The sequence below is a fragment of the Patella vulgata genome, chromosome 5, assembly GCF_932274485.2.
Source record: "Patella vulgata chromosome 5, xgPatVulg1.2, whole genome shotgun sequence".
Classification (NCBI taxonomy): Eukaryota; Metazoa; Mollusca; class Gastropoda; family Patellidae; genus Patella; species Patella vulgata.
The window spans coordinates 41,050,176-41,063,340 of record NC_065883.2 but is presented as its reverse complement, the minus strand read 5'-3'; the positions used below and the strand labels follow the sequence as shown (position 1 = coordinate 41,063,340).

General features: G+C 36.1%; 1 protein-coding gene across 3 annotated transcripts in view; it reads right to left on the bottom strand.

Annotated features, from left to right (window-relative positions):
* LOC126820661 (probable tubulin polyglutamylase ttll-15) overlaps nt 1-13,165 on the bottom strand; it is a 189,616-nt gene that overhangs the window by 53,491 nt on the left and 122,960 nt on the right. The window lies entirely within an intron of this gene.

Genomic DNA, 13,165 nt, shown 5'->3' with positions numbered 1-13,165 from the left:
AAATGGTTTCTCAATTAGCAGAATGTCAAAATAAAGAAAACACAGTTACACTTACAATATGACTAACTAAGAAGTTATTCGTCGCGATTTGGCCAGCCCCCACTATGGTGGCCCATGGTCGCAATAGCTTTTTTGGGGTTATTTTTTGTATATCATTTAAAATAATAAAAAAATATAAGTAAAAAGAAACAATTATTTTTGTTTTGTTTTACAAAAAAAAAAAAAAAAAAAAAATCTTTTTAAAATATAAAAAAAAAAAAAATTTTAAAATTTAAAATAATAATAAATCTATAAAAAAAATATTAATAAAATATTTAAGGTTAAAAAAATCTATAAAAAAAATAACATTTTAAATAAAAAAACAATAAGTGAAATAGAAAAAATCAAAAAAGAATTCTGCACGTGGCCCATCGCCGTAATAGTGTCTTGATTATCCAGACTCAGTATAAAGTCAGCCTACGACAGCTATCAAGACCCGAGTGACCAAAAATACCTCGTGTGGCCCATTGTTACTATAGTGTCTCGATTATCCTATGTGGCATAACCCGAGCGACAAGAAACGAGTTTGTAGTTATCTCCCCTTCCGGAAAGAAAAACAAGCAGTTGCCATGCAAGATACGCTCACATTTTGCAAGAGATGGACAGAGAACAAGCTCAAAAAAAGAAGTGATTTTTTCGTACAATCAAGGGCCATAATTCAGGAAGTTATGATCCAATATGTGCGAATATCGAAAGGAACCAAGATCTTTGGGTTATAAATATGTATTTCAAGTTTCATCAAAATCGGATCAAAATTGTGACCTCTATAGGGTCCACAACCTTGATATACCATATTTTTACGCTATTTGAGAACGAACGGCGGCCATTTGTCTGTCAATTTTGGGCCAATTTTCACGCAATTCGAACTCCGTTGTCCTTAGGGTGTAACAGTGACATAATAATACGTTTTTTTTAAATCTGATAAAAATTATGACCTATATAGGGTCCACAAGCTAAAAACGCGATTTTTCGTACAATCAGGGACCATAATTCAGAAAGTTAAGGTCCGATATGCGCGAATATCGAAAGGAACCGAGATCTTTGGGTTATAAAATTACATTTCAAGTTTCAACAAAATCGGATAAAAATTGTGAACTCTATAGGGTCCACAAGCTAAAAACGTGATTTTTCGTACAAACAGGGGCCATAATCCATGAAGTTTCGATCCGATACATGCCAATATCGAAAGCAGCCGAGATTTTTTTGGGATAAAGCTATATTTTAAGTTTCGTCAAAATGTGGGCGTATAAAAAGTAAACAGACATCAACATGTGAAACACGATTTTCCACGCATGACAACTATATTGGCGTCATTAATTTTGACAGAATGTTTCACACGCCACGAATTCGAAATGATCAGTGGAAAGAAAATCAGGAATTAAAATCTGATCTTCAAATGTTTCTTGAACAAAATATGAAAAGGGTTGAAGTTATGGACTTTGTCCAAAAGAGGTATCCCATATATGCTTGGAGTATGAGAAGTTTAGACCTTCGGCTCTCCTTTTTTAACATTAAGTATACGGATTATAAAATCGATCTTCATGAAGTCAGAGATGCAGTGCAAGAGGAAGTGAACGAACCAGGACAATTACTTGGATATCGAGCCATGCATAAAAAGGTGAGATTTGTTTCACCTTATTGTTGCAGACGTGAGGTTTTTTTTATAAAGGCCTGCGTTTTGGTCAATGCTTCCCTCTCTCTGACTTAGTTACAAAGTGTAGAATATCTCCACGGATATTGGATATACTATTGACATTGTGCTAAGACTTAGTTATGTTTTGGATTCGCTGTAGTGATTAGATAGCGTTTATTTATATATCTAGCTGCATTATACAGTCTATAACAAAAGTTTAGGAACACCTTTTGAAATTGCCTCAATTTTAACAATTTTCATTCAATCGAAGAATTCTAAGAGCTTGTTTGTCCTAGTGGAATGAAACTTCGTATATGCGATCTAGAAGTAGAATATGCGCCGTCAACGTCACGTCAACTGACAACGTTTCATACGACGATGTCACAGCACGATCATAGGGATTATACCAGCAATATAAGTAATAAATAAACCCTATTTTACAACATTATTTTATGTTTCATTATTGTTGAAAGAATATTACTTGTATCATACTCACACACTCTATACTCTGTGTTTTCGCAAACACAGTTCCAGAGTTAGCTATTGCCCCTAACGTATGATTGTTGATGACGGACATTACAACACAAAAAATTCAATAATAGTCCATTTCATTCAATATTGACGTTATTTTACTGAGAAAATATGGAATAATAATATCCATTATTTAAGACGCAATGTAAATGAACATTTCAAATCAGCACACAGCGCTGTGTACATGTACTGTATTGTTTTGAGCGCTATTTGTAATGAACAAAGTAAATATATTCCACTAGACAATTATGAGGAAGTAATTAAAAATTGCAGATTCACAAAAGACAAGTTAATGACAAATACATGCAGAATTGAGTAAGCATAAGCAAACGACTGCTGTTCATTTTGGACTGTTCACATATTTCACTGAATGTAATTTTTGGGTTCGTCCGGCTCTCTGTCCGTCACACTTTTTGGGACACAATAACTCTTCTTTTAATTGAGCTAGAATGTTGAAATTTGGTGTAGGTGTTTATTAGGTCACTGCCTTGATGGAGTTCGACGATGAGCATTTTCTGCTTAGGGTAAACAGAGATAAGCAATTTGATTGGTTGATGCTTTGGGACACGATAACTTTAGTTCTAATTAAGTGAGAATGTTCAAACTTGGTGTAGGTGTTTATTAGCTCATTGCCTTGATGGAGTTCCACGATGAGAATTTTCTGCTTAGGGTAAACAGAGATAAGCAATTTGATTGATTGATGCTTTGGGACATGATAACTTTAGTTCTAATTAAGTGAGAGTGGTGAAACTTGGTGTAGGTGTTTATTATGTCACTGATGGAGTTCGTTGATGAGCATTTCTGCTCAGGGTAAGTAGAGCGATAAGCAATTTGATTGGCCGAGACTTTGGAAGACAATGTCAATAACTCTCCTTCTAATTGAGGTGGGAGTACATCAGGTGGAGTTGATGGAGTTCAAAGATGAGCATTTTCTGCAGAGATAAGCAATTTGACAAAGATAAATGAGCAATTAATATGTGTCAACTATTTATTTTGGGATTTTGGCGGGGCGACATCAGCCTCACTGTTGGCTTGTTTAATTTAATGGAGGATCATGTGGCTAAGTGGGTAAGACGTTGACTCGCTAGCCTGGAGGTCGGGTGTTCATTCAAACTTTCCGTCGTGGTTCCTCCTTGTCAGTGGTGCAGGACAGTATAGGAGCAGAATACTAGGACGTTAAACCCCATTTTATTTCATTTAACACTTTCGTATAAACACATCTAAATGGCACTAACCAAGAGCAGATATAGTGGGGTGTGCCGTGCCCCCCCCCCTCCATCTTGATCCAGGGGGCACACTTCATTAAAGGATTCTTGTCTCAGATCACAGAAAAGGGCATTTCCAGCCTTTTAATATTTTCCGAGGGAAGCTACTCGTTTATTCTACATCGTGCGCCTTGCACCTTCCATGGTCTCCGATGGGTTTACTTTCACTTGTCATATATTGAATTCAGTCATGGTGACAGATTATGGAACACATTTACACAGATGTTGTTGCTTCTTTGATGAGATATAAACTAAAGTCAATGGAATCGGAAATAACATGCAATATTTAAGACAGATCAGCTAATTAATCACTAGTGTTAAGGTCCAGTACTAGAAGTACATTTTATAACCTACATGGTCAGTTTCAAGGAGTTCAACAGACAATCAGGAAAATAATTGGATATAAGTAGTTTAAGAATGGACAGTGGTAATGGCATAAGTTAATTGAAAGACTAGTCATATAACTTAACCAAGAGAATCGTATAAATATTCCAGAAAGAATTTTCCCACAACCATAGGGTCATTGTCCATATACGTAAAAAATTAATTCGCCCACTAAATGTGTCCTGGCCTCCATAAATGCATAGTGGGAACATCGCTTTCTGAAATCCACACATTTTATCATGTCCATCTATGCTGGGCTAATGAAGACGGGCATACGTCATACAGTGTGCTATGAGGGAAATTTTCCCCGGGCAGCGGCACTATCGCCTACTCTTATATCGAATTCCAACTGCCAAGGGATCTTTTACGTGCATTCCAATGTATACACGGGACCTCGGCTTTCCGTCTCGTCCAAAGGACTAGACAGCTTTCCTTGTCAGGCCCTCCATCCTGCATCACTGACAAGGGGGAACCACGCCGGAAAATCTGGATGAACTTTCTCGGCCAATGCAGGGATCGAACAACGAAGGTGTTAAAAGCTCTGGGGTTCTTAGATGCAAATGTCCATTGACAAAAGCTTGTTGGTGTTTTTTATTTTAAGTAATGAATCGACCCAACAATTCGGTATGATGTTTACAAGTTAAGAAATCTTGTAATGTAAATAGAGAAATATCTTTTAGTGTAAAGATTCATGCCTTTCTGGCATAATATCAAATGTTTTTAATTTTCAATACTGCCTTCAAGAATTCGTGTTGACAATGGTACAGAAACAGGTATTATGTGTACAATGCAAATGTTTCTGACCGATGGAGATGAAATCAACTCAAAATACGATAGAGAGGTGGTGGAGAGAATTATCACATTGTTTGGAAAGGTTTTCAAAAATCAACTGAAGAGTTTAGTTGAAAATGGAGATTATGACTCTACTAATAAAATACACAGGTGAATATCTATGCATATTACAAGTTTTTATACACTCTAATTTAATGTGTGTGAATATTATCGTTACATTGTCAGCTGATGTTATATCTCTTCACTGTTCGCACAGACATTAGGCAATGGCACTTAAGTGCTGATGTTAGGGAGTGTCCTTACAAATGAAATTAATTTTTTATAACACAACCAGTTAGGAAAAAAAATTCTGTAATTTGATGACAAAGCTGCTGGCTGGGAGCAACCTATGGACTGTGCCCTGGGGGTTGGACATGCACCAAAAACAATAGCGGTCATTCTGAGGGTATAAGGAATAAGTATGCACAAATTCAAGACAATCCATTAAGAATTGTGGCTTGTAGGCGACAGACTCTTTGCCCCTAGGGGTTGGGCACGCACCAAAAACAATATGGAACATCCTTAGGGTATAAGGAAAAATTAGTATACATGTACATAGTTTCAAGACGATGCGGTAAGAATTGCGGCCTGTAGTTTTGAGGTGTCTAGTGATAGTGAAACTACATAAGGCTCATTGTACTTCAACTTTCTAAGCAGACAATACACGTTTTCACCCGTTTTTTTAATTTCAAATGGCGATCTCAGCCACTCTAGTAGAGAGGTTAAATTTCGGGTTTCTTAGTTTAAGGCCATATACTATAACATATATTTTTTATAATTTTTTTTGGGAGGAGGTCTTGTTCCCATCATTGGTCCAGTTGATATGGAATGACCCAGGACCCAACAAGAACAGCTGTCTAGTTGTTCGGATGGAACCAGAAAACAGAATTCGATATAATAGTAGGCCGTAACGCAGCTGTCAGGCAAAATTTCCCCCGATTTCATTGTAAAGTATTTGCAATAAAATATGTTTAAACTAAACTAAGGAATAAATATGCAAAGTACAAAAATGTACCAATCCATTCAGAATTCCAGCCAGTTCAACAAAAAAAAACACAATCAATCATATAACAATATAAATGTAAGAATCTACTTAAAATTTTATTTTGCAGGGGATTACTTGCTTACATCTATATTCCTGTTTTACAAAAAGAGCTAGATGTTTTCAGGATCAGTGTATGGAATAATCACCGCGTTCGCAGACAAAAGGATAAAGACTTACCTTGTTGTATTCCAGAACATATATTTAATTTCCCCAGAAAGATATGGCGGTGAAAATTGTGGTAAACATTTAACAGAGGAAATGTTATGTGAGGTGGCAGAATTATCAAAAGTTTTAGAAGTATCCGACTACTTATCAGAGCCTATTTGTTTAGAATGTGAAAACCACCTACCTAATCCTGGAGACTTGAAGCCATATGATGCCGATTCAGCCTATTTATATTTGAAATTACATTTTTATGAAAGCCGAGTTTAATGTGGGAACTTACCTGTCTCCTTATGTACAAGGTTACAAAGACAACTGCTTGTTAACACCGCTTTTTATACGCCCACATTGAAATGTGGTCATATATTATTGTCATGAGACGAAGAAGCCTATTCAATTTCAGCGATTTTCGATAATTACTGCCAGAGTTATGGCCAGTGATACAGTGTTTAATGTCATGAGAGGAAGAAGCCTATTAATTTTCAGCGATTTCTGATACGTACTGCCAGAGTTATGGCCCTTGATCACTTCAAAAAATCTTGTGGATGCTCTAGAGTTTTTAAGGTCATGAGACGAATAAACCTATTGATTTTCAGCGATTTTCGATAATTCCTGCCAGAGTTATGGCCCTTGATCACTTTGAAAAATCTTGTGGACGCTCTAGAGGCTAAAGTTAATATCCCATTGACTTTAAGTTTATGCACAGTGTTTAAGGTCATGAGAAGAAGTCAATTCATTTTCAGCGAATTTCGATAATTACTGCCAGAGTTATGGCCCTTGATCACTTTAAAAAATCTTGTGGACACTCTAGAGGCCAAAGTTAATATCCGATTGACTTTAAATTTATGCACAGTGTTTGAGGTCATGAGACGAAGAATCGTATTGATTTTCAAGATTTCCGATAATTACTGCTAAAGTTATGGCCCTTGATCACTTTGAAATATCTTGCGACGTTCTAGAGGCTAAAGTTATCATCCGATTGACTTCAGATTGATACACAGAGTTTAAGGTCTTGAGACGAACAAGTATATTGATTTTCAATGAATTTTTGTGACTTTAAAAGTTTCGTATACTAAACGTAATGTTTCATTACCGAAAAAAGTAAAAATATGCGAACTTTATAAAAACCAAACAAATTCTAATGGTTTTATGATAATTACTTAATGAGTTGTTACCCTTAATCAGATTTTAATGTATTATAAATGTTTCATTACCGAAAAAAGTAAAAATATGTGACAACTCTTGTTGACTGCCTGGACGATTTAGCTGCTGTTGCCTGGCAACCTATCTATATCAATACACTGCATTCCAAGTCTAGTTTTTTTGTTATTTTATTTTTTCAAGCTTACTGGGCATGAGAGGACATGCTGCAACCTTCTGTTACAGGGTGACCTCCCCTTTAATGAAAACCTTGTTAATACAATAGAGACCACAATTTCAACAATTTATATCGGATTTGGTATGAAGCATTTGGGTACTGAGAGGAGGAACTCATTTGATTTTCTGTATTCCGTGACATTCTGTTCTGATCTAAAGTTACCTTCCCTTTTTTGACTATGATGCTTACCTGGTGATGTTTTCAGATTTTGACTTGGGTTTTTATTTCAAATTTGGTGTGAACCTTTGGCTTCATGAGCGGCAAACTCTGTTGATATTCCAAGTTCCGCAACCTAAACTTCCGTAGCAACCCCTCCTCTTCTGAAACCTTGTTAATGCTATAGAGGCTATAATCATTTTGTTCAATAGGCAGGGGTGGGGGGGGAGGACGGTCGTCTAACACATGCGCTTTAGATCATAAGGTATATCATCGAGTCAAGTGGTTTCAAACTTGCTTGTATGTGACACAGCGTAGCGTTGCCTTCCCCAAAACCTCATGGGTTTACTCAGCATCTTCCCACTTGTAAACACCACTACGCACAAAGAAATTATTAAAACAAAGGTGTTCCTAATTAGTGTTAAGTAGTGTTACGAAACTGGAATTGTAACCGCATTTTACCCTGATTTCTGATAAGTCATGTAAATATAAAATCAGACATCCGAAATTATTAAAAACGATATATATTCGTATTCACAGTTCGAAGGCCTGTGTACTGTCATTTTATTTCACAAGGTGGGAATTTTCACATTGTTTATGACATTACGCATTGTCACACCAAGATATAGCTATCCAAAGAAAGCATTAATTACCACTGGTCCATATATTATTTTATTAAACCAATACTTAGCTCTGTTTATACATAATAGTATTATTAGCCGTAATAATCCGTCAAAGAATGGTGATGTTTACGTTCTCTGCCATGTTAGTTGTCCTACCAAAAATAGATGATTTGAATAGCAGACGTGAGTCTTCCGGTTGTTCCTGTTGAGGTCGCAGAGTGCTAAAGGGAAATCCATCCTGTCATCGGTATGTTTACATTAGGCCTGTTTTAAATGGGCTGTGGTGGTTTGTAGCCTTATTTATTTATTATTTATTATATTGCTGGTAATTGTTTCTCATTTACATTGACAGAGGGCTCATTGGCAGTTTTTAGGCTATCCCATATTTTTCGTAAGTTTTAATGACTTGCGATTGCCGATGTTTATATCTAGGCCTAAGTATATAAACAGGCCTGTTGCATAATACTGCATAATGTGCTTACTCTTTTGAGGGGTTGGTTGGCTGAATGATTAGCATATGCGCGCTGTATCATAAGGCCTGTCATTGAGTCAACCGGGTGGTTTTGAATCCCCGGTTGTACGTGACAAGGAGTAGGGTCACCTGTCCAACCTTGTGGGTTTTCTCCGGGTCCTCCGGTTTCCTCCCACTACTAAAAGATCCTACGCGCAAGCGAATTATTGAAATAAAATTAAACCATGTTAGTCCCAAATGATCTAGTTTGTGTCAAGTGGACATTAAACCCCATTTCTCTCTCGCTTACTCTTTTTGAAACCCGTAAATCTTGAGTGTGAAATTCATATAGTTCACCATTTATATTTTGTTTTTCCCTTTATCTACATGTATCATGGCTCTGACTTCATATGGTTTTGCCAGCTGGAAATTTTATGCTTGTTACAGTCACTGTATGACCTTTTATTAATCTCTCAAATGTAAGAAATAAAACCCGGTTCACAGAAAAAAAAAACACAAACTGGATTCTATATTTATACTTTTTAAAAAAAGTTATCAATTTGAAATGTTTTGGCACGTAAAGTTACGTTTTGGAAAGGTCATTTTCATTTCAAGCAAGGCTGGCAAAATTCACAAAATAAGAGCCTGACTTATTAGAATCGAATTTTGCTTGTTTTTTTATTTTTTTAACTTTATTGTGGTGTGTTTCAAGATGATGGGTTGTTTCAACTTGCTGTCATCCAAATACAGTAGAAACCTTGCCGGTGTATCCACCAGGGCGCTTGTTCATTGCCAATATTTTTGTAAATAACATGGTAAGAAAACTAAAACATCTTTTAATATATATCATTTTAATATTTACTATTAAAGTTCAATAGTTTACAAATCTGTATAATACTGAAAAGAAAATCGTACAAAAAAACAACACTGAAAAGCAAATCATGTTGTACAGTGCACATACTATTAACAAGCATCACTTTCTGTGCAGTCATCGAAATGAAAAGTCTTGTTAGATACATGTAATGCTTTCATTTGAATATAAATTGTGGGCTTAAGTACCAAATAATCTTTTCAGATGTTTATTATTTCATGATGAAATGTTGTGATGAATATTTTGTAACTATCTGTAATGTTAATGTAAAGTTTGAGGAAGTATACTGTATAGTATAATTTTGTTTTTTTGACTGACAATACAGTGTAGCAGTGTATCTAGTTGATTATAAGTGAATGTGCCTCTGTTGGTTTAGTCATTTCAGAATTGGAAAGAAAAGGTGTGATAAAAGTACTGTAACAAGAAAAGCAAACAATTAAACTGTGGTAGAAATTAAACAAGAAGATTACACAATGAAGCATCCGTCTGAAGAGTATAATTAACATATGAAGCAGAAAAACCTTAAATGTGTCAAACTTTCATAACTGAATTACAAAACTTCAAGATGAAGTGAGGCTAAGCATATTACAATATGTATTACATTTGTGATGGTCCAGGAAGTTATTTATGGCTACAGAGGAAAGATTTCCAAGACAGAATAAAACATTTTCACCTTGATCATCAGCTGATGTTGGCTGTGAGCTTGCAATTTCTGGATCATACAATGATAAACCAGAGCCTTGAATATCCAAAACCATTAGATTTTTTTGTGTTATGTTATATGAATAGTGTGCAAAGCATTCAGCCTTAAGGGCACACTGGTTTGGGTTGGAAAAAATAATTGTGCCATTGTTGTTGATGTATTTTATAAATTCCCCTTCAATATAGTTTTCAATTGTTACAAATTCACCAGTATCTGTTTTCCCCAAAAAAACATTGTTATATGTAAAACTTTCTCCGAATTCTGGGGGGCAATGAACACTTAATTTTTGGGCGAGGTGCTGCGCAAGGCTGTGCATTTGCACAGATTTTCTGGTATGCACCTCAAGTGAACCAAATACAGCTGTGATGTCTGGGATTTGACAAGCCAAGGATTTCTTGATCACATATTTTGTATCAGGACTAAGCCCATCTAAAGCTTTAGCCTTATAAGCCTTACGAAACCCTCCCTGTGCAAACAGAGTCTTGCATACAGAAAATCTCATCAGACGGGGATCCAACCATTTCTGATTTTCTATTAGAAACTCCTCTAGTTGAATTGAAATAACCTCTTTGTCATTTTGAGGACGTATAAACCTCCCTAAATTAAGCATTGAAGCCAATGATAGTGATTTGGGGTAACCAGTGTGAGTGGATGCTGAAACTGAAGGAATTGTAATGCTGTGATTGTTGTCATTAGAATCACCCTGAACAAGAGGAAGACGATTTTGAATTGGAATTTCAGACTGAATACACTGATCTTCAAAAAACCTTGCGTGTAATAACTTGAAGTTTTTAATTTGAGAAATATCAGTGTATGATGGTCCCTTTCCCCTGCCATAATATCGCAAGACATTGTTTGTGCAACAGAAAAATGGCGCTTACAGGCTTCCTTTATGGAATTTAATGTCCCATCACCCTCAAATGGGACCAATGTTAAGGGCCCTATTCTCGAATATTTTTGGCATTTGCCTTCAACATTTAAGGAGAGCTGTTGCACTGTTAAATATTCATAATTTATATCCGCCCCTTTTTCTTTTTTTTTTACCCCCAGCCACATGTTTATTTCCCTGTCGTTTCTTCCCAACGGCTGCTTTAAAGGCCTCCCAGTTTTTCTTTTTGTCTGACACTTTACTATGGCAAGCCTTACCGATAAATAAAAAGAGTAATAATGTGCTTAAAAGTCAGAGATACAGTAGATGATAAGAAAATGATGACTCTGCGCTTTTGGTAAGGGGGAGGTAACTTTAAATGCCACTAGGACATAGATTAGGCTTTGTCATAGAGTCGTATATTATATTGACAATATACCCCTATGGGCTTTGTTCATACATGCACGTATATTTTTATATATCATTGTTATCTTTCATTTGTTTTTTGTTGTTTCTCTTTGTTTGATTTGTACCATGTCCCCTTGATTGAATAATAAAGTTATTATTATTAATAAGGTTCTATTTATAACTCTAGGATTTAGACTGGATAGCCCGCTCTTAATAAATAGGTCAGACTCACTTCTTCGTCTTTAACTTGCACATAAAATATATCAATAGACTAGACATTAATTATACATTTCTATGGACTTGGATATATGTATTTATACATATGCAAGTCCATAGAGCGAGAGGGAGAAATGGGGTTTAACGTCCACTCGACACAAACTAGGTCATTTCGGGACTAACATTTTAATCACAGCTCGGGAAATTGAACGGTCCAACTAATTATTGAACAGTCATGCTAATTAGACGGGACGCTTATAATTCAACACGTGTCGAGAAACTAATCACTAATTAATTAGACACTTGGTAATCAAAATTAAACAGTGAGATTGAAATTCAATAGAAGTACAAATTGAGCACTATTCGCCGAAATTCAACAATATTTATGAATAATTGGACACAGAGTAGAAATTAACGTTATTTACCCTAGATTAAACGGTACCAATGTTACAGTGTCTGTGTTCCTCTGTTATACAAACCATTAGAAAGGCCTTTTCTATGTCTCCAGTTAGAGCTACTCGAAATGATCGAAATCCTATCATGATATCCATAATCTTCTGAGTCAATGTAGGCCCGGCATGGACACCCTCATTTAGTGATGGTCCAATAGATTTTGCTGAGGCGTGGTAAACAATTCGTAATCTAGTGGTTGTTTTATCCTGCCGTATAACCGGGTGAAAGGGAATAAAATGTATTTCTTCAAAGTCTGATTGTTGAGATGAATTTTTCGGAACTATTCCCTTATCTAATTGATCCTTTATCACATTGTCGTATTCCTTGAAGATTTCTGGTGTCCGTTGAAGACGTTTAAGTAGATTATGAAGACGTTTTAGGCTAAGTTCAAAGGGTCACAAATAAACGGCACTGCAAAGGCTGTAAGTTTTATATCTGATCTATCTTCCAGTCTTACACAAAACTCAACAACGTCAACTGTTTGCAATATTTCATCTGTAGAACCAAATGTCTTCGCCCTAATAGACTGTTGTCCACATACAGGAAGGTTCATCGCTTCCTTTGCCCTTCTAGTGATGTAAGTCCTTTGACTTCCAGTGTCGAAAAGCATTCTCAGTGGTAATCCTAAGTGTGGTGAGTTTTCTTTGAAGGTATAAGCTCTGAATGTTTGTAGAAGAACTGGAGAGGAAGTTGTATTAGTTGCATGTAAACAGGTAAGTGAAGAATTACTTTCTCTAGGTTCCGATCCATTGAAAAAAGCTCTTGAATCATGTCCTTGCTGGTGAGAAGAATGATAAGCAGATTTCATTGAGGATGTATTCGGGTCCGAACGTTGCGCTCTAGTATCAGTTAATGACGGGCATATCTGACATGATGAAGACCGTTACACTTCAAACTACTCATCCTTGATGGGCAATTTCTTGCTGTGTGATATCTTCTGAGACAAATGAAACAACGGCCATATTTTCGTAAGATATCCTTTCTGGCTTCTATATTCGTTACAGTCTTGCAATCAAAACAATCAGATGATAAATGTAGTCTGTAGAGTGTTCACAAGAAATTGTGGACGATGGACAGACTGACCGACGGACAAACAGGGCGACGGCAATATACGACCACATTTCTATGTGGGCTTATAAAAAGCAATG